This window comes from Symphalangus syndactylus, chromosome 11 (genome assembly GCF_028878055.3).
Source record: "Symphalangus syndactylus isolate Jambi chromosome 11, NHGRI_mSymSyn1-v2.1_pri, whole genome shotgun sequence".
Taxonomy (NCBI): Eukaryota; Metazoa; Chordata; class Mammalia; order Primates; family Hylobatidae; genus Symphalangus; species Symphalangus syndactylus.
In genome coordinates, this window is record NC_072433.2 from 75,385,957 (window position 1) to 75,407,669 (window position 21,713).

Consider the following 21,713-nt stretch of genomic DNA (forward strand, 5'->3'; position numbering starts at 1 on the left):
GCATGCTCTACTGAGACTGCAAAGGATCCTGTTCCAGTCCACAATCTTGGAAGAGGTTATGCAGAGGTTGTCCAGATTGATGGTTCCAGGGTGGATGACCTGAAAATGAACTTTGACTAAACTTTGCTCTTTGTGCACTTGCCAGTCTGCACTTGGAAAGTGGCAATTGTCTGTAGCAGACAGTTTAAAACTTCAGGCTAACATTTTGTGTGGAGCTTCGCCTTTGGAAGAGGGAGAGGGAAAAAAACCTTTTGTCAGTCTTTTCAATACTGGTTTTATCAATTGTTTTTCTGTGTTTTATTCTTTATTATATCCAAGCTACATTTCAGAATGGAAAGTATTAGCCCAACTAAAAATGTCTTTTTTTCATTTTCCCTTGCTCCAGATGCAGTATAAGTTAGAATATTTTTTTTAACCTGAACCCAATCTACTATAATGCAAATTGTATAATGCCCTTTACTTAAGAATTTTGATAATATGCTTACAAATATTAACTGGTTCCCACAACCTGTGAACCATGCATTAAATCCATTCACTGATTGGATATAATTTATCTCTGGTTTAAGTTGGCATTGAAGACAACTGTGTTGAAATGATTAAATTTCAACTCTGCAATCCAAGACTACAATCTAGAGATTCCTCCTAAACTAATTATTCATCAAAGTGAATGTTAGAGAACTTTTTCCATTGAAGTGCCAGTACAAAGTGACAGAACATTCCGAAATAAATTATTTAGGCTCAGCTTACCCTGGCAGTTAGACTGGAGTCTATGTGTTCTATAAAACCACATTTTGAATAACATAAAACTACTCTCCACTTAGAGAAACATAAATAAAATAACAATGTTATTTTAGATAATATTCTTCACTATGTTTCCTCATAAGCAGTTTATTAAATGTCACAGTATTCTCATAAGGAATCATGAATAGGAAGTACCATCTCCTTATGAGAGTTGGGAAAATTGACATTGGAAAATGGCATCAATTGTTTTATGAAACAATAGATTTAGAACAAGAAGGCAACATTTCTTTTCTGGCCACTTTTCATTTTCTTCATCCTTACATCCATTACTTCCTGAAGTGGCCTACACAATCCCAGGTGGTACTCAACTATCTCCCTTAGTCTCACAGTAACATTAAGTGAAAATAAACAAAGATGGAGGGGCCTTAACATACCCCTATATTGGTAGATAGAAAAGAGTTTACTGATATCTTTCTCATTGACCAAAGTCCCATAAAAGTATAGGGGGGCATCATAAAAATCACCACACACTTGGAACCAGACTGAAGTGGACATGAAAGACTCTCAGTCTTCCCTTAAAAATCTGTGTAAACTCCCAATCTTAGCAACATCCTAGAGAAACCAGCTCGTTTCACCTTCTTAGGAGCATTCTTTATGTCTTAGTTGAATTGGGCTTTTCTTCCATAGGTTTTGGGGAACAGGTGGTGTTGGTTACATGAGTAAGTTCGTTAGTGGTGATTTGTGAGATTTTGGTGCACCCCTCACCCAAGCAGTATACACTGTACCCAATTTGTAGTCTTTTATTCCTCACCTGCCTCTCACTGTGTCCCTCAAGTTTCCAAAGTCCATTGTATCATTCTTATGCCTTTGCATCCTCATAGCTTAGCTCCCACTATGAGTGAGAACATACAATGTTTGGTTTTCCATTTTTGAATTAGTTTACTTGAATAATGGTCTCCAATTCTAACCAGGTTGCTGTGAATGCCATTATTTCTTTCCTTTTTATAGCTGAATAGTATTCTATTGTGTGTGTGTGTATATATATATATTTATATATATATTTATATGTTTTTATACATATTTATATATAAATATATATAGTGTGTGTATATATACTATACTATATATGTATATAAATATATATAGTATAGTGTGTATATAAATATATATATTTATATATTTAAATATATAAATTTATATATATAAATTTATAAATATAAAAATATATAAATATAAATTTATAAATATAAATATATATATAGTGTGTGTGTATATATATATTTATATATACTTATATATGTACATATATAAATATATACCACAATTTCTTTATCCACTCATTGATTGATGGACTTTGGGCTAGTTCCGTATTTTTGCAATTGCAAATTGTGCTGCTATAAACATGCTTATGCGGGTGTCTTTTTTGTATAATGACTTATTTTCTGGGCAAATACCAAGGAGTGGGATTGCTAGATCAAATGGTAGTTCTACTTTTAATTCTTAAAGGAATCTCCACACTGTTTTCCACTGTGGTTGTACTAGTTTACATTCCCACCAACAGTGTAAAAGTGTTCTCTTTTCACCATATCCCTGCAAACATCTATTTCTTTTTTTTTTTATTATGGCCATTCTTAGGGGAGTAAGGTGATATTGCATTGTGGTTTTGATGTGCATTTCCCTAATCATTAGTGATGTTGAGTATTTTTTCATATGTTTTTTGGCCATTTATATATCCTCTTTTGAGAATTGTTTATTCACATCCTTAGCCCATTTTTTCTGATGGGATTATTTGTTTTTTCTTGCTAATCTGTTTGAGTTCCTTGTAGATTCTAGATATTAGTCCTTTGTTGGATGTATAGATTGTGAAGATTTTCTCCCACTCTGTGGGTTGTCTGTTTGCTGACTGTTTCTTTTGCTGTGCAGGAACTTTTTAGTTTAATTAAATCCCACCTATTAAAAAAATCATTGTTTTTGTTGCATCTGCTTTTGGGTAGAGTCAATATTGTGAAAATGACCATACTGCCAAAAGCTATCTACAAAGTCAATGCAATTCTCATCAAAATACCACCATCATTCTTCACGGAACTAGACAGGACAACACAAAATTCATATGGAACTAAGAAAGAGCACAGCCAAAGCAAGACTAAGCAAAAAGAACAAATCTGGAGGCATTACATTACCTGACTATACTATATTGTAAGGCCATAGTCATCAAATCAGCATGGTGCGGGTATAAAAGTAGGCTCATAGACCAATGGAACAGAATAGAGAACCCAGAAATAAAGCCAAGTACTTAAAGCCAACTAGCTTCGACAAAGCAAACAAAAATATAAAGGGGGGAATGGACAGTCAACTCAACAAATGGTGCTGGGATAATTGGCAAGCCACATGTAGAAGAATGAAACTGGATCCTCATCTCTCACCTTATACAAAAATCTACTCAAGATGGATCAAGGACTTAAATCTAAGACCTGAAATCATAAAAATTCTAGAAGACAACATCAGAAAAACCCTTCTTAACATTGGCTTAGGCAAAGAATTGAGGCTTTTTGAAAAAAGATTTCTTTAGAAGGCATCAGAGCCCCCACTGGACTACAGAGCAGATCACAATTTTTTTTCTTTTTGAAATGGAGTCTCATTCTGTCTCCCAGGCTGGAGTGTAGTGGCGCGATCTCGGCTCACTGCAAGCTCTGCCTCCCAGGTTCACGCCACTCTTCTGCCTCAGCCTCCCAAGTAGCTAGGACTACAGGCACCCACCACCATGCCCGGCTTTTTGTATTTTTAGTAGAGACGGGGTTTCACCATGTTAGCCAGGATGGTCTCGATCTCCTGACCTCGTGATCTACCTGCCTAGGCCTCCCAAACTGCTGGGATTACAGGCATGAGCCACTGCGCCCAGCCTACAATTTTTTTTAAATATTATCCCTTTTAGTGTTACTGTGCATTCCTAAGGCCAGTCTTCCATGCCCAGAGACAAAGTAACTTGAGACTGCTAAATCAATTCCTCAAGCTTCTTCAAGTTTGTTTTTTGTTTGTTTGTTTTTGCTAGAGTTCTCTAATATCGACCAGTACCTGTTGACTGGCACAGAGATAGGCAGGGATCAAGGAACCAAGGCAGGCATCTTTCTAGACTATAGTCAACCAGCACACACTCATCGACAAGGCTGGCCTATAGAAAAAAAATAAAATGCCATTCTGTGGATTCTAGCATCTCTTGAAATTACATTATCCTTGGGTAAATAGGATTGAGGAAAGAGTGTTGATAGAAACTTCTGTCAATAAACTGCACTCTCCACTCTTTACTTCCCTTAATTTGTCCATTAAAAATCCAGGATCAACATTGGAACTGGAACTCATGGGCAGGCATGAAATAAAAGTCTTAGAAATAGAACTCCAGAAGCAGTGTTCCTGCAATACTCCTTCCACCTGAAATAGTTATTGACTGAATAATCCATAATATATTGGCCCAGTCTCCTTTGCAAGAATAGAACTTGATTGTTACATCCTAAGCTAAATTAGGGTGAAACTGAAATGAAAGAGGCAGAAGCAAATCCTCTGATGAACAAAGATGATCTGGGTTAATATCAGAAATGAAAGTGGCAGAATGTGCTGGACAAAAAAATAGCCTTTTGGACTTGGAAAGGGATAATATCTGCTAAATAGAATGTCTTTCACTGTTTTCCATGAGGCATCATCAGCTCTTTGGGGGTGATTTCAAATCACACCAGGTTGTACTAACTTGGCTCAGAGACTGGAAATTGAGACACAGCTATGATCAGGCACTTATCGCAGTTTAGGATGCTATGGAAAATGATAGAGCAATGACCTAGTCTCTGTTGCTTCCATTCTTCACAGCTTTCACTTACTTACTTTCCTCTGGAAGGCAATTTGATTTTAGTGATGTTGTTATGAGCTTTTTTTAAGTCACTGACTTATCTTTTGGTAGAAATTTAAGATGGACCTCTGCTGTTCCTGTAAAACAACGCTCTAGACTCAGTGGAAAAAAATGATTGACAGCTCAGTGCCTTTTGAGGGTTTCTTTCAAATTGACCTTCATGTCAAGACTTTCAGCCATCTAAATTCTCAAATTATTCCATGTAGAGAGCTCTAGGTGCCCTGCAACCTTCTCCACTGCCTACATGCCTCTTTCTTTCCTCTTAAAATAGTACTGGGAACAGAAGTACTAACAAACCTAAGACCACAGTGCAACCAAGAAACATTAGACAAAAGCTAATTCCATTTTTTTAAATATATAATCAGTGTCCCTGAGCACTGATCACAAGCAAATGAGAATGTAGCTTAGTTTAAAGTTAATTTCTTCACCACAAATAATTATAGTAAATTGGTTTTGTACCATCAACTTTTACTATATTTTCAATTGATTCACTACCAAAACAGAAAAAAGCCTGAAAGACTAAGGCCACATGGCATTAAGGAATGAAAATTATTTACTCTATGAGGCACATTTTTGAGTTGTTAAATATAATAACTGGTTTTGAGTTAAATGATTGGCATGCTGGAAAAATTTAGAAAGGAGGAAATTTGTTTCCCTAGAATACATCAGCCTATTAATTATTAAGGCAGGCAATCCATATTTATACAAAGAAAGATTGTTCATCTTGTATATGTATACATAGTCATTTAAAAGTGGCAATGATTACAACTAAATACTAAACTAAATTTTTCAATTATGTATATTTTAAATAAAAAATATATAAAACTTCAGGTTCCTATTTAGAGAAGACTTTTATTTCTAGGGAGCCATTACAACATCCAAGGACCTATGGACCTCTGTATTATCATTATATTCATTCTTTTATCTTTTTTATGCTGATTCCCTTGATGGTTTTTTTCTTCCTTTCTGTTTAGGGAAGGCAGCTTTCCTTTATATTATACCCAATAGTGTTGAGATGTGAAGCAAAGACCTAGACAATCAGGTACAAGCTATTCATCAGGATTAGGTAAAAGTCAGAACTATTCAAACGAAATTAATAGGAAGGGATGTAACAAACCCACCTTCTTACAATTTATTTGAAAGTCAGATAATATCAATTAGCATTTATCAAATAAGAATGGGCAGGTGAGAGTGACAGCGTTTTACCTACCTCGAAGGAACATGTGATGATGAATGACTCACTCATGAAATATTTTAAGTCAGCATTTCTTGAGCACTCACTGACTGTATTTAAGCAACTCCAAATATCTAAATAAAACAGAAAAACTCAGTTGCGGAGCCATAGTTGGGTGGACACAAAGCCATTACGCTTAGCATTTCACTAAGATAGAGTCTTAACCTTCTTCTGTCTGTTCATGTCCTAAGAGATAAGCACTAAATAATGTTTATCTGGATTCTATTTGATTAGTTTCAGTGCGAAAAATCATTTTCTGTGTATTACCCTTTTCTAAGGAGCTCCTGGGACTCCACAGTTAATTCCCACCAACTCCTCCAAGATGGCTACTATTAGATCCCTTTATGAGGAGAGAAAATGAAAGCAGAGACAGAACTCTTACCCTTGCCTCAATTTACTTACTGGTAAACTACGCTTCCTGCAGGGAAAAACAGAGAATTCTTGACCTTGCAACTCCTGGTGTGTTTAAGTTTAAATTCACTGAGAAATTTCAAGCTGCTTATATTTTATTTGAATATTTGATGTCAATGTTGACACCAGTATTACAAACACGGAATAAAGTGTTGAAAGAAAATGTGGCTAGTGAGATATTATTAATTTAGGTTATGTCTATAAACTTCAATGTATTAGATTTCTTAGCCTTCCATTAAATAGATAATTAATGCCAAGAAAAGATAATTGTTTACATTAAATAGTTACAAAATTAGAATTTTATGGACAAATTATTCGACTCAGCTAGTTTTTCTTTTCATTCATTCATTCATTAAAAGTATAAATATGGAGCACCTGTAGCTGTGTACCAGAGCTAAAGGCATAGTGACTAGGCATTGTGTGAGGGCTTAGAATACACACAGGGGGCCAGCAGACTCCATCCCTGCCAGCATGGAACTCATAGTTTGGCAGAGGAAAACCACAAAGTCCATTTAAACATCTCATGATACACAAGTAAAAGACAGCTATCAATGGAGTACACCATGTGGGCACCTAATCTACCAGGGATAACCAGACAACAACCAAGAAAGACATCTTAGTGACAACAAAAGGTACGCAGGGATTAGAAAAGTATTGAGACAATTGATTTGATGATTAAATGTAATATGAGGCCAGTTAAGCCTTATACTGTGAGGGCTGTAAGGGTGCTAAGGAGAAGGAGGGAAATGTTAAAGCAAAACTCTTAGATTTAATGGATGTAATCTTAAAATGCCTTCTTTTTGAGAAATAAATGAATTTAATGAAAATTTAACTCATTTAATGTCATAGAACATGTAAATTATTTTCTGGGGACTGGTGGCTTACATGGCGAAATGCAGTAAGTGTTTGCTTTAACTCTACTTTCAAGAAATACCTAGAGTGTATAGGTCACAGAATATCAATATACCACTTGATTCTAAGTGTGTCTTCGCAGTTATGCAGTGAAGTTGCCAAATAGGATGCAAACACATTTAATTTGGCAAATTGAATTAAATAGATACTAAAAGTAGTCCCAGCTACTCGGAGAGGCTGAGGCAGGAGAATGGCGTGAACCCGGGAGGCGGAGCTTGCAGTGAGCCGAGATTGCGCCACTGCACTCCAGCCTGGGCGACAGAGCGAGACTCCGTCTCAAGAAAAAAAAAATAGATACTAAAAGTGAAAAAATTACTGATAACAACCCAGAGATCTAACTCGAAATTTGTAGTGTCCTTTTAAATAACAGTATTTTTAATTGAAATATCAAAAAAATTTACAAATTTGAGAAATTCCTGTCTTAATATGAGACAAATGAAATACTCTGCATTTACTAGGGAAATATTAAAACCTTAGAAAAGAAAAATTCAAAAATGAAATAAATATAAATCTATCAAAACACGTACATTTGATGTTTGTAATAGTTTTCTAGGGCTGCTGTAACAAAGTATCACAAACTGAGTGGTTTAAACAACAGAAATGTATTGTCTCACAGCTCTGGAGGCTGTGAATCCTAGATCAAGGTATTAGCAGGGTTGCTTCCATCTGAGGGTTGTGAGGAAGAATCTGTTTCATGCCTCTCTTCTAGCTTCTGGTGGTTTGCTAGTAATCTTAATCTTTAGCATTCTTTGGCATCATCTCAATCTCTGTCTTCATCTTCACATGGTATACCATCATGTGCATGTGTCTCCAAATTTCACCTTTTTATAAGTGCAACAATCATATTGAGTTAGGTCTTGTTCTGATGAGCTCATTTCAACTTGATTACCTTTATAAAGACCTTATCTCCAAGTAGGGTCACATTATGAGGTACTGGAGGTTAGGATGTCAACACACAAATTTGGGGAAGGGCCACATATAACAATGCTGAAAACTACACATCATTGTTCAACGAAATCTAAGTGAATGGAGAAGCATGTGTTCATGAACTGGAAAACTCAACATAGTAAAGATGTCAATTCTCCCTAAATTGAGCTGTAGATATAATTCCAATAAAAATCCCAGCAAAATTTTTGTATGTATAGAAAGGTATATATTTACATATATTTTTATATAGAGAGAAAAGTATATATTTGTATACAGTTTTGTATATATACAAAAGTATATATTTGTATATAAAAGTATATATTAGTATATATTTTTGTATATGTGGAAAACATATATTGTAAAATCTATTTGGAAAGACAAAAGAACTAGGACTACCAAAATAATTCTGAAAAAGAATAAAGTCAAAGAAATCATGCTACCCAACTTTAAGATTTATCATAAAATTACAATAATTAAAACAGTGTAGTATTCATGATAGGACAGACATATAGATGAATGATCATAGCAAATACAGAAATGAACCCAAACAAATCCTTCAAACTGATTTTTGACAAAATATGTTAAGACAATTCAAAGCAGAAAGAGTAGTCTTTTCAACAAGTGGTATTGAAATAATTGGGCATCCATGTGCCAAAAGATCAATCTCAACCTCAATGGCATATCTTATATAAAAATTAATTCAAAATTAATCTCAAATATAAATGTCAAATTGAAAATTGTAAAACTTTTAGAATAAAACATAGGAGAAAATTCTGTGATCTAATGTTAGGGAAAGAATTCTCAGATATGACAGCAAAAGCTAAACCCATAAAAGAAAAAAATGATAAATGGACTTATCAAAATTTAAAACTTTGCTCTTCAAAAAACACTGTTACAAGAAAGAAAAGACACACTACAGTTTGTGAGAAAAGATTTGTAAATCACCTACCTGAAATAGAACTTTTACCAGGAACGTATGAAGAACTCTGAAAACTTAAACACATTTTTAAATGGGCTAAAGACTTGAGCAGAAATTAACCAAAGAAGATACATGACAGGCAAATTAGTGTAGAACTTTAGAATGTGTTAACTCTGTTCTTTCCTCCTTTATATGTAAATTTTATAAATATTTATTTACTTTATTTGAACTAATTTCCCCAAATTATTCAATATTTTCATATTTATTTATATTTAACAACTTTTTAGATTTAAAGACAAGTTTACAAATTTATTTACTTAACATTCTTACATCTTAGTCCTTTTTCTTAGGTTAAATTTTCTTCTTACTGTAGTAGATGCTTTGTTTGCTTGCTTGCTCACTTTAAGTATATTTTTCCCTAGCTCCTAAATGATAGTGAAGCTGGACATATATTTTTTGGTTGGTGGTTCATTTCTTTCACCATTTTGAAGATTTTTCCATTATCTCTGGCTTCCTGTTGCTGTTGATATGTCTACTGTTTAGCTGGAATTCTTTTATAGATAATCGTTTTCTGCTGTAGCTTTTAAGATTTCTCACTTGGTATTTGGTGTTTTGCAGTTTTACTGTGATGTATCTAGATAAAAGATTATTTTTATTTACCACTTCTGGGACTCACTGTGATAGTGAAAAATTCTCCCCCATTATCTCTATTTTTTCCTTCTGGGTGTCTTATCAGGCATAGGTTAAATTTCATTTTATCCTCCATGCCTTTTTTATAATTTTCAACTATATTACCCCCTTTGCTGCATTATAATAATTTCCTCAAACCTGTCTTACAGTCCATTAGTTATCTTTACCTACATATAATCTACTACTAAAGCCTTCTATCAAGTTTTTAATTTTAGTGACTTCATTTTTGATTTCTAGAAAATCCATTTGATTATTTTTCAAATATGCTTGGTCTTTTCTAATCATGTCTTTTTTTCCTCCTCTATTTATTCTATTTTTATATGTTTAGTTATTTTTAAACATATGTATTTTCTATTATCCATGTGTTCTAATATCTAAAAGTCTCAGGTTTTATATTACAGTTTGTTGTTTCACTGATTCCCACTCTTGGTAAATAGGTTTTAGTGTAGTTACTTAGATTTGGATTATGAGCTCATCTTCAGCAGGACTTTCAACTGTGGGAATTGAGGTCCAGTGCATAGAATGTCCCTCAAAAAAAGTTCATTTTTCTTCTGTTAGCTGTCATTAGCAAAAGTATTACTAATTATTTGTTAACTTTTTAGTTTGGGGATTTAACCCTCACATTTGCATGAATGGCCATGGTTATATGTTCTAAAAGGAGCTTTTTTATTCTACCGAGAATCCAGAGCAAAAGAAAATGGGTAATTTTTTTTCTATTTGTGCTTTCACTGAAGTTGTAGCATTTTAAGCATGCCAACATTATATGAAGATATGAGTTTCGATGCACCTCTTTGGATGGATTTAAATCCTAATCTGATATCTTCATTTGAGCATCAGAAATAAAGTCCTTAGATTTTACCATGACTCAATCTCTATCCACCCAATTTATCCCCCACTCTCTAGTAGCCATGGCATCAGCCGTTGGGGTTACCACTCAGGTTCATTTCAGGGACCTAGTGATTACCTTCCAGTGAGCTCAGCTGTGCATCATTTAGTTGGATTTTTTTTTTTTTTTTTATGGTACTGGTAGCATTTGGGGGTTAGTTTTATTTTTATTCCCTGGAACAGTACTTCCTGAACTATTTTTTAATCAGGGCGCATGTTTCAAATAATATTTACATGTCAACCTGAGGTTAAATGGAAGAGAAGAGGCCTGGTTTTGCCTCTGACTAGGCAAGTTGCTTAACATTTCCATATCCATTTCTCCATCTGTGAAATGGACGCAACAATAGTACCTACTCTATAAAGTTGTTATAAAAATTAAACGAATTAGTATCTGTCAAGTGCTTAGAATCTACTTGGCATATAGTAAACACTGTTTAAGAATTTTTTGTATAAAAATGAAAATAAGAAAATGTCAGTAGTGTTCTATTATATTAATGTGTATCATTAAAACAAGGAAAGTTCATTTTACTTTAAAACCTGGCATTAATTGTATAAATAAAGGATTAATAAGAGCCAAAAATGTTTTTATTTGAAATCACTAGGTTAGCACACTGAAGTTGAATGGTAACATTCACTCATTCCAATTCTCATCACTCAATAACAACATTTCTCTTCTCCAACCTATATATTCGCCTTGTCACTGACATGTCTCAATTCCTGTAAGCAAAAAATTGTAGATAACAAGTAAAGTGACTACTGCATCTCTCCATTTCCCACTCAGAGAAACACCCAGAGTTTATAGGAAACACACAAATCCCAAAAGGAAATGACATTAAAGGATTATAGGGGTTTCTTTTGTCATTGTTTTAACTTCTTAGGAATGACCACTTTGGCACACTGCATATTGGAGTCTCTATCAGCCAGCACCAGTCCAGTGGAGAATAACTTCCTGAGGAACACAACGAGATTTCCAACAATCCATGTATTTCTGTATATTTGGAGAGAGCCAAATTTCCAGTTATTCTTATAAATATTTAAGCTCAAAGTTAGCACCCTCTTCCTTTGATTTGAATGGGCTTCTAATACTTGCATTCCCATTTCTTGGTCTGGCTAGAAATGACTTAAAACTAAAGCAGAGGCTGTCACATCTTTTCCTAGAATCTCTCTTAAAAGTTCTTTTTATTTTTCTTCAATAGAGTATTTTAGGGAAAGCTTCCCTAACTATCCATGTTAAGGAAGAAAAAAAAATCTTTAACCTTTAGGTTAAATCTTACCTGGTCATCAATAAATTTTAAAGTCAAAGCAGAAAGTAACTAGTCATAATTACCAAAAAAAATCACACAGAGTTCAGTAACACCTCTCAGTAAGTCCAACACAGGCAATTTTTCTTCTTGCATTGGCTCCAGTGATCATGTCCTCAGTTCAGCTGGCTTAGGTTTGCTTGCATTTAGGAGTCATGTTGTTGGAAAAAAATGTTTATATTTAGATATTAGAATTCCAGTCAGGGGGATTAGATGTTCACACTATCAGAATACAGGATTACTGTGTCCCACAGGGAGAACAGCAAACTTGCACCTAATGTTCACTGACCAGAAGAATAAGCAGAATCACCTGCCCAACTTTAAATAGCCTTCTTTCCTTCCCTGGAGTTAAGTGTGATCAGATTTAATCATCCTTTGTATCTATGATGATGTAAAATTTGGTTTCACTTGTTTCTAATATATTTTTTGAAAATTAAAAGAGAAAAAGGAGAATAGCATTTGAATCAGTAACAATTCAAGATCTATCCTAGATTTCACAGAAGAATAATCATAAAAGAGAGTCATAAAGTAGAATTTGACATAAATGATATAATTTCTGGTTTATATGCTACTAAACTTGCTTATTGATGCTTAAAATGGCTGAACATTTGATAATAGCATTATTGTTTTCAGAATATCAGAGATGTCTTTCCATTTAAAATCTTTGAGCTTTGTGCTTTAAGAGACATTCTTTCAAAAAAATGAAAACGTGTGACTCAAAATATGTATTTCATACTTGTTTTCAAATTGTTCTAGAGAGTACAAGATTCAAAAGAGACATTTTTCAGAAGAATTCAGTTCATGAGAACTAGAATCAATGATTGAAATTTTCAGGAAGGCATATATTAATACACAACATACAAAATAAATTTTTAACAATTAGAGCTGCCAGAGAATGAAATAGCTTCTCTTATGAAGTTATGAGTTTCCTATCAGTGGATGCAAAAATGGAATAATGGTACATGAAGGCATCTAGTTACAGAAGATTCTCATATGTTTATAAACTTGAATCACACTCAACCCAGATGATTTCTTATCAGAGCATTACTAGGGATGACTTGAATGAGCTAATTCCTAGGATCTCTTTGAGTTCTAAAAGTCTTTATTATTTACTAGAAAAAAAAACTGTTCACTTATTTATAATCATCCCCCTCTCTTTGAATGTATTGGACTCTTCCAGAAATAGTCAAGGCAAGCTGCAACGTGAGAAATGGTCACAACACAGTCATTCCAAGGTTAACTAAGGAACCCCAACCAAATCACAACAGTAGCTCTAGATTAGAGTGGGAATTGTGAATACAAAGCAAGCAAATATCCTTTGAAATCAGAATAAACAGACTGTAACTTAATGTGGTTATTGTGTAGTCCTGATAAAAGGCAAGTTGAGATTTGCATTAGTCTGTTTTGCGTTGCTAAAAAGGAATACCCAAGACTGGGCAATTTATAAATAAAAGAGGTTTATTTTGCTCATGGTTCTGCAGACTGTACAAGCATGGCACCAGCATCTGCTCGGTCTCTGCTGGGGCCTCAGGAAGCTCCCAATCACATCAGAAGGCAAAGGGAGAGCAGGCATGTCACATGGTGAGAGAGGGAGCAAGAGAGAGAGGGGGAGGTACCAGATTCATCTAAACAACCAGCTCTCATGCGAACTAACAGCAAGAACTCACTCATCACCATGGGAAGGGCACCAAGCCATTTATGAGGGATCCGTCCCTGTGACCCAAACACCTCCCTCTAGGCCCTGCCTCCAACATTAGGGATCACATTTCAACATGAGATTTGGAGGAGACAAACATCCAAACCATATCAGGTTTGCTTCAATCACAATATTTTGCTTATTCTGGAAATTACCAGCTTGAACTTTATTCTACTGGAAATAAACCAAGATATTAGAAGGTCCTTGAGATCTTCCCCAAATTTGCATCTTTGAATAAGACATATCAGGGCACATTTCATGTGGTACATATTTTAAGGTGTCTGTTAAATAAATAGAGTTCAATTTTTGTGCGAAAAACAGGGAAATCTTGCACACTGTTGGTGGAAATGTAGATTGGTACAGCCATTATGGAAAACAGTATGAAGGTTTCTAAAGAAATTAAAAATAGAACTACCATATGACCCAGAAATCCCTCTTTGGGGCATATACAGAAAGGAAATAAAATCACCACCTTGTAAAAATATCTGCACTCCCCTATTTATTATAGATTACTCAGAGTAGTGAAGATATGAAAACAACCTAAATGTCCATCAACAGAAGAATGGATAAATACACTGTAGTGTATATACACATAAACATGGATTATTATTCACTCTAAACAAATAGAATGATCTTGCCATTTGTCACAGTATGGATGAGCTTGGAGCACATTATGCTAAGTAAAATGTGCCAGACAAAGCGAGAAAAAATATTACATAATATCACTTACACGTGGAATCTATATTTTTTATTCAAATATACCAAGATAGAGAACAAAAAGAGCAGTTACCAGGGTCAGCCTGCAGGGAGGAAATGGGGAGATACAGATCAAAGGATGTAAAGTAGCAGGTATGTAGGATGAACAAGTCTAGAGATCTAACGTACAACATGAGGACTATACGTAATAAAATTGTACTATATCTAGGATTCAAGCTAAATGAGTAGATTTTAGCTGCTCTGGCCACAAAAACACAAAAAAATGATAACTGTAATGTAAGTAGGTTAATTTATATCCCTCTAGTAGCCCTTTTACTACCCATATGTATTCCATAACATCATGATGTATATATTTAAATATGTATAATAAGTATATAATATATCATATTTATATATTTAAATATATAATAAATATATAATATATCATATTTTATATACTTAAATATACAATATATAATATATATTTAAAAATATAATAAAAAATTTTTTAATTGAGTCAAATTTTATTTGTCCTTTATTAAAACCATTAAGGCAGATGAAATAGGAAGCATTACCATGAAATGCAAAATAATCACCATTAATTAACTTTGCTCATTATAATTTTTATTTAATAAAAACAAAGATATTAATACACTGACATATCAATATTATGATAAATATTAATAAAAGTTAGCTAATGAAAAAGTACATAGATAATAAATGGTATTTGATTAGAAATCTTCGCGATTAAAGAGGTATTTCGTAAGAAAGGTTTATTTCCTCAGATTACTGAGGTAATGGTCTCCAATTATTGATCTAGTACCCTGTCAGTAATAAATTTGAACATGATCTCCAACGTACAGACATTTTTGTTAGTTTATAAATTATATTTATGTTTTCCTAGGTATTTTATTCTCTTTGAAGCAATTGTGAATGGGAGTTCACTCATGATTTGGCTCTCTGTTTGTCTGTTATTGGTGTACAAGAATGCTTGTGATTTCTGTAAATTAATTTTGTATCCTGAGACTTTGCTGAAGTTGCTAATCAGCTTAAGGAGATTTTGGGCTGAGACAATGGGGTTTTCTAGATATACAATCATGTCATCTGCAAACAGGGACAATTTGACTTCCTCTTTTCCTAATTGAATACCCTTTATTTCCTTCTCCTGCCTGATTGCTCTGGCCAGAACTTCCAGCACTATGTTGAATAAGAGCGGTGAGAGAGGGCATCCTTGTCTTGTGCCAGTTTTCAGAGGGAATGCTTCCAGTTTTTGCCCATTCAGTATGATATTGGCTGTGGGTTTGTCGTAGATAGCTCTTATTATTTTGAGATACGTCCCATCAATACCTAATTTATTGAGAGTTTTTAGCATGAAGGGTTGTTGAATTTTGTCAAAGGCCTTTTCTGCATCTATTGAGATAATCATGTGGTTTTTGTCTTTGGTTCTGTTTGTATGCTGGATTACATTTATTGATTTGCATATGTTGAACCAGCCTTGCATCCCAGGGATGAAGCCCACTTACAAGAGATGTGAAGGACCTCTTCAAGGAGAACTACAAACCACTGCTCAATGAAATAAAAGAGGATACAAACAAATGGAAGAACATTCCATGCTCATGGGTTGGAAGAATCAATATCGTGAAAATGGCCATACTGCCCAAGGTAATTTATAGATTCAATGCCATCTCCATCAAGCTACCAATGACTTTCTTCACAGAATTGGAAAAAACTACTTTAAAGTTCATATGAAACCAAAAAAGAGCCCGCATCGCCAAGTCAATCCTAAGCCAAAAGAACAAAGCTGGAGGCATCACGCTACCTGACTTTAAACTATACTACAAGGCTACAGTAACCAAAACAGCATGGTACTGGTACCACAACAGAGACATAGATCAATGGAACAGAACAGAGCCCTCAGAAATGATGCCGCATAGCTACAACTATCTGATCTTTGACAAACCTGACAAAAACAAGAAATGGGGAAAGGATTCCCTATTTAATAAATGGTGCTGGGAAAACTGGCTAGCCATATGTAGAAAGCTGAAACTGGATCCCTTCCTTACACCTTATACAAAAATTAATTCAAGATGGATTAAAGACATATGTTAGACCTAAAACCATTAAAATCCTACAAGAAAACCTAGGCAATACCATTCAGGACATAGGCGTGGGCAAGGACTTCATGTCTAAAACACCAAAAGCAATGGCAACAAAAGCCAAAATCGACAAATGGGATCTCATTAAACTAAAGAGCTTCTGCACAGCAAAAGGAACTATCATCAGAGTGAACAGGCAACCTACACAATGGGAGAAAATTTTGGCAACCTACTCATCTGACAAAGGGCTAATATCCAGAATCTACAATGAACTCAAACAAATTTACAAGAAAAAAACAAACAACCCCATCAAAAAGTGGGCAGAGGACATGAACAGACACTTCTCAAAAGAAGACATTTATGCAGCCAAAAAACACATGAAGAAATGCTCATCATCACTGGCCATCAGAGAAATGCAAATCAAAACCACAGTGAGATACCATCTCACACCAGTTAGAATGGCCATCATTAAAAAATCAGGAAACAACAGGTGCTGGAGAGGATGTGGAGAAATAGGAACACTTTTACACTGTTGGTGGGACTGTAAACTAGTTCAACCATTGTGGAAGTCAGTGTGGCGATTCCTCAGGGATCTCGAACTAGAAATACCATTTGACCCAGCCATCCCATTACTGGGTATATGCCCAAAGGACTATAAATCATGCTGCTATAAAGACACATGCACCCGTATGTTTATTGCGGCACTATTCACAATAGCAAAGAGTTGGAACCAACCCAAATGTCCAACAACGATAGACTGGATTAAGAAAATGTGGCACATATACACCATGGAATACTATGCAGCCATAAAAAATGATGAGTTCGTGTCCTTTGTAGGGACATGGATGAAACTGGAAAACATCATTCTCAGTAAACTATCGCAAGGACAAAAAACCAAACACCGCATGTTCTCACTCATAGGTGGGAATTGAACAATGAGAACTCATGGACACAGGAAGGGGAACATCACACTCCAGGGACTGTTGTGGGGTGGGGGGAGGGGGGAGGGACAGCATTAGGAGATACACCTAATGCTAAATGACGAGTTAATGGGTGCAGGAAATCAACATGGCACATGGATACATATGTAACAAACCTGCACATTGCGCACATGTACCCTAAAACCCTAAAGTATAATAAATAAAAAAAAAATAAAATAAAAAAAAATAATAAAATAAAATAAAATAATTTAAAAAAATAAATAAATAAATTATGTTTATGTTGTATTTCCACATTAGCTGAATTTTAAAGTGCAAAATACATTTGGGGCGAGTTGCATTGTAACAAAAGTAGATAATTTAAATAAACTTTTTTATCCTTTCAAATTTCTTTGTCTAGAGCTTCTTATTATTTAAGTATATTATGTGATAGATAAAGAGACCTTACACACTGAAAAATAGCTTAAAGATTTTTGTTCCTTGTACATGTATTATTAGACTATCTTCAATTCATGTTGTTTTGTTTCTGTTTTGCAAGAAATGTGTAAGCTTCTTATTCATTTAATTACAGTCTCATTTACTTGACAGAATCGGGGGTTTCCTACGGGTCCTGAAAATGTTGATTATCACAGGTGTCTTACTTCATTCTTGCTACTATAACAAAATACCTTAGACCAAGTAGTTCTGGAGTCTGGGAAGTTCAAGACCAAGATGCCAACAGATTCAATGTCTGACGAGGGCCAGTTCCTTATAGATGGCACCTGCTTTGTGTCTTCACATGGTGGAAGGAACCAAAGGGGCTCGGAGGCTCCCTCCAACCCCTTTTATAAAAGCATAAACCCCATTTGTGGGAGCTCTGCTCTCATGACTTTATTACCTCTCAAAGGTCTTTTAATTTTATCATATTATCATATTATCATATTAGTGATGAAATTTCAACTCATAAATTGTGGTGAGGTCACATTCGATCATAGCAATACGGATTGCCAATCCACTCATAGGAGGAAAAACATACTGGCTCATGACTTAGGGGATAGAATTTATCCTAGCTGAGGTGTCATTTTTGCTGGATTTTTATAAATAGGAGATAGAATTTATTCTACCTGAAGTGTCATTTTTGGTGTGTTTTTATAAATGCAACACAAAATCCTAACCTGCTAGAGTTTCCCTACCAAATGGGTGTGTTGAATAATCAATAAGGGCTTTGCCCTAGTTCATTTTGTACTTCTATAACAGAATATCACTAACTAGGTAATTTATGATGAGCAGATATCTATTTTCTCACAGTTCTGGAGGCTGTAAAGTCCAAGATCAAAGTGCTGGCATCTATGAGAGCCTTCCTTTTTTAAAAAAAAGAAAAAAGAAAAACTTTTATTTTATTTTCAGGGGTACATGTGCAGGTATGGGTAAATTATGTGTCACAGTGGTTTGGTGTACAAATTATTTCATCACCCAGGTAATAAGAATGGTACCTGACAGGTAGTTTTTCAATCCTCACTCTCCTCTGGCCCTCCACCCCTAAGTAGACTCCAGTGTCTACTGTTCCCTTCTTTGTGTCCATGTGTATTCAATATTTAGCTCCCACTTATAAGTAAGAACATGTGGTATTTGGTTGTCTATTCCTGAGTCAGTTTGCTAAGAGTAATGCTCTCTAGCTCCATCCATATTGCTACAAAGTTCATGATCTCATTCTTTTGTATTGCTGTGTATGTAGTATGCCATGGTGTATATGTAACACATTTTCTTTAAGCAGCCCACTGTTGATGGTCGTCTAGATTGATTCCACGGTCTTTGCTATTGTGAATAGTGCTGTCATGAACATAGTCGTGCATGTGTCTTTATGGTAGAATGATTTATATTCCTTCAGGGATATATTGAATAAAGGGATTGCTGGGTTGAATGATAGTTGTAAGTTCTTTGAGAAATCTCTAAACTGCTTTCCACAGTAGCTGAACTAATTTACATTCCCACCAGCAGCATACCAGCATTCCGTTTTCTCTGCAACCTCACCAGCATCTGTTATTTTTTGACTTTTTCATAGTAGCCATTCTGACTGGTGCGAGATGGTATCTCACTGTGGTTTTGATTTGCGTTTCTCTAATGATTAGTGTTCAGCATTTTTATATGTTTGTCGGCCACATATATGTCATCTTTTGAAAAATGTCTGTTCATGTCCTTTGCGCACTTTTAAGTGAGGTTGTTTGTGTTTTTTTCTTGTTAATTTATTTAAGTTTCTAAAAGATTCTGGACACTAGATGGGAATGCATAGTTTTCAAATATTTTCTCCCATTCTGTAGGCTGTCTGTTTATTCTGTTGAGAATTTCCTTCGCTGTGCAGAAGCTCTTTAGTTTAATTAGGTTCCATTTATCAATTTTTGTTTTTGTTGCAATCGTTTTTGGTGTCTCCATCATAAAATCTTTGTCAAGGCCTATGTCTAGAATGATGTTTCCTGCAAGTGCCTTGTTTTTGCAATATCACATGGTGAACGAATGCTATATCCTCACAATGCAGAAGGTAGACAAGCCAGAGAGAGCGGGGGAGCCAAGGGGAGATAGAGAGAAAAAGAAGGCGGCTGAACTCCTCCTTTTATGAGGAATCCCCTCCTGTGATAATGCCATTAATCCATTCATTAGGACAGAGACCTCGTGGCCTAAAAGTCTCTTATAAGTCCCACCTCTTAATACTGTTACAATGGCAATTAAGTTTAAACATCAGGAGACAAATATTCAAACCACATTAGGCTTGTTGGGAAAGACTGAGCACCATACAAATACCAATATTAGTCAAATTAACAATCATTGTTATTATTACATTAAGCTCACCACAGCAGTCTTTGTATGTAGATCCACTTGGGACAAAAGTTGTGAAATAGGTGCTTTGTCTTTGACTTGACTCTTCTTTTAGCAGGGTCTTCTGTGTCAGCTCAGTATCAGTTCCTTAATTACATCTAAATTGTGATAGCATGCTAAAAGAAAAAGGCTAGCCAGATCCAGATCCTTTCATTCACTCATTTAAGGATTTATTTGCTGGTCATTTATTAATTAAGCACCTACTATGCCTTGAAGTCACAATACTAAATACAAGAAATGCAACTGTGAGTAAGGCAGGCTGGTTTGTCTCTTCCTGGAGCATACTGGAGCATCAATATCTCATTAGGTTACCACTAGTGGAATCTTTCAGCTTGAAAAGAGATACCCCTTGAAGGTCATTAGGAGGGTTATTTAGAGAGAGTGGCACAGAGCATTCGAAAGTTTTCAGCAGATCATAATATGCACATAGAAACCTACATACTCAAGGCAAAAGTTCCATCTATCAGCACAAAAGTTTGTGTCCAGTATTTAAATCTACTCTTTCAATTATTGAAAAGAAAATCACCTAGGGGGCAGTTTTTTGGGAGGATAATGATAAAATCAGAATATCAATAATCTCAGAATTAGGCTATGAAAACTTTATGGCTAGGAAATATTTAATTTTGTTTTATTTCACTATTACTCCACCCACCATCGTGTCTAGATGCACAGTGGGACCTCTCTAAATATTTGCTGAAGTAATGTAAGTTGAAGTATTTTCAAATTAGTCAAAATTAAAAATAATCCACTATGGCATTGTGAGAAAAAGATCAGATTATTTTAGAAGACCTTTAGGAATATACTTTGGAGCAGGGAAATATGTATATTATGTGTAAGATGTGACAAAGCTGTTCTTCCTCTATACCAGTGGCCAGCAAAGTTTTTCTGTAAAGAGTCAGATAGTAAATATTTTAGGCTACGCAGGCCATATAGCCTCTGTTACAACTGCTCAACTCTGCTATTGTAGCATGAAAGAAGTCATGGAAAAGATAAATAATTGAGTGTGGCTGTGTTCCAATGAAACTCTATTTACAAAAACATTTGGCTTGCAGGCTGTAGTTTGCCAACACTTCCCTGTATCATAAAGTTACAGATACTATACAAAGTCAAAGAAAAATATAGGATTTAGCCACAAACTTTTAATAGAGTCAACTCATCTAAGGACTTTAAAGAGCAATTAGTTAAAAACAAAATCATAAACTACTGAAGAAAAGTAATCCCAGCTCTTAGATTTGACATAATATTTCATCAGATTTTCTATTGAACTTTATCCTGTACACGTACCATTCTGTACATAGCATACATACTTGAGATACATAATGTATATACAATTTTGTATAGGTTCTAAAATTAAAATTATTGTGTAAATTTTTTGTCATTAAAAATTCTTTGTCATTCAAAAAATTCAAAATTTTTTGTCATTAAAAATTAATATTCCAACACATAGATGCCATAATTTACTTAGACTTTTCCTAATTTTTAACAAACATTTATAAATTTTCTATTTTGTAAAAGCAAATTA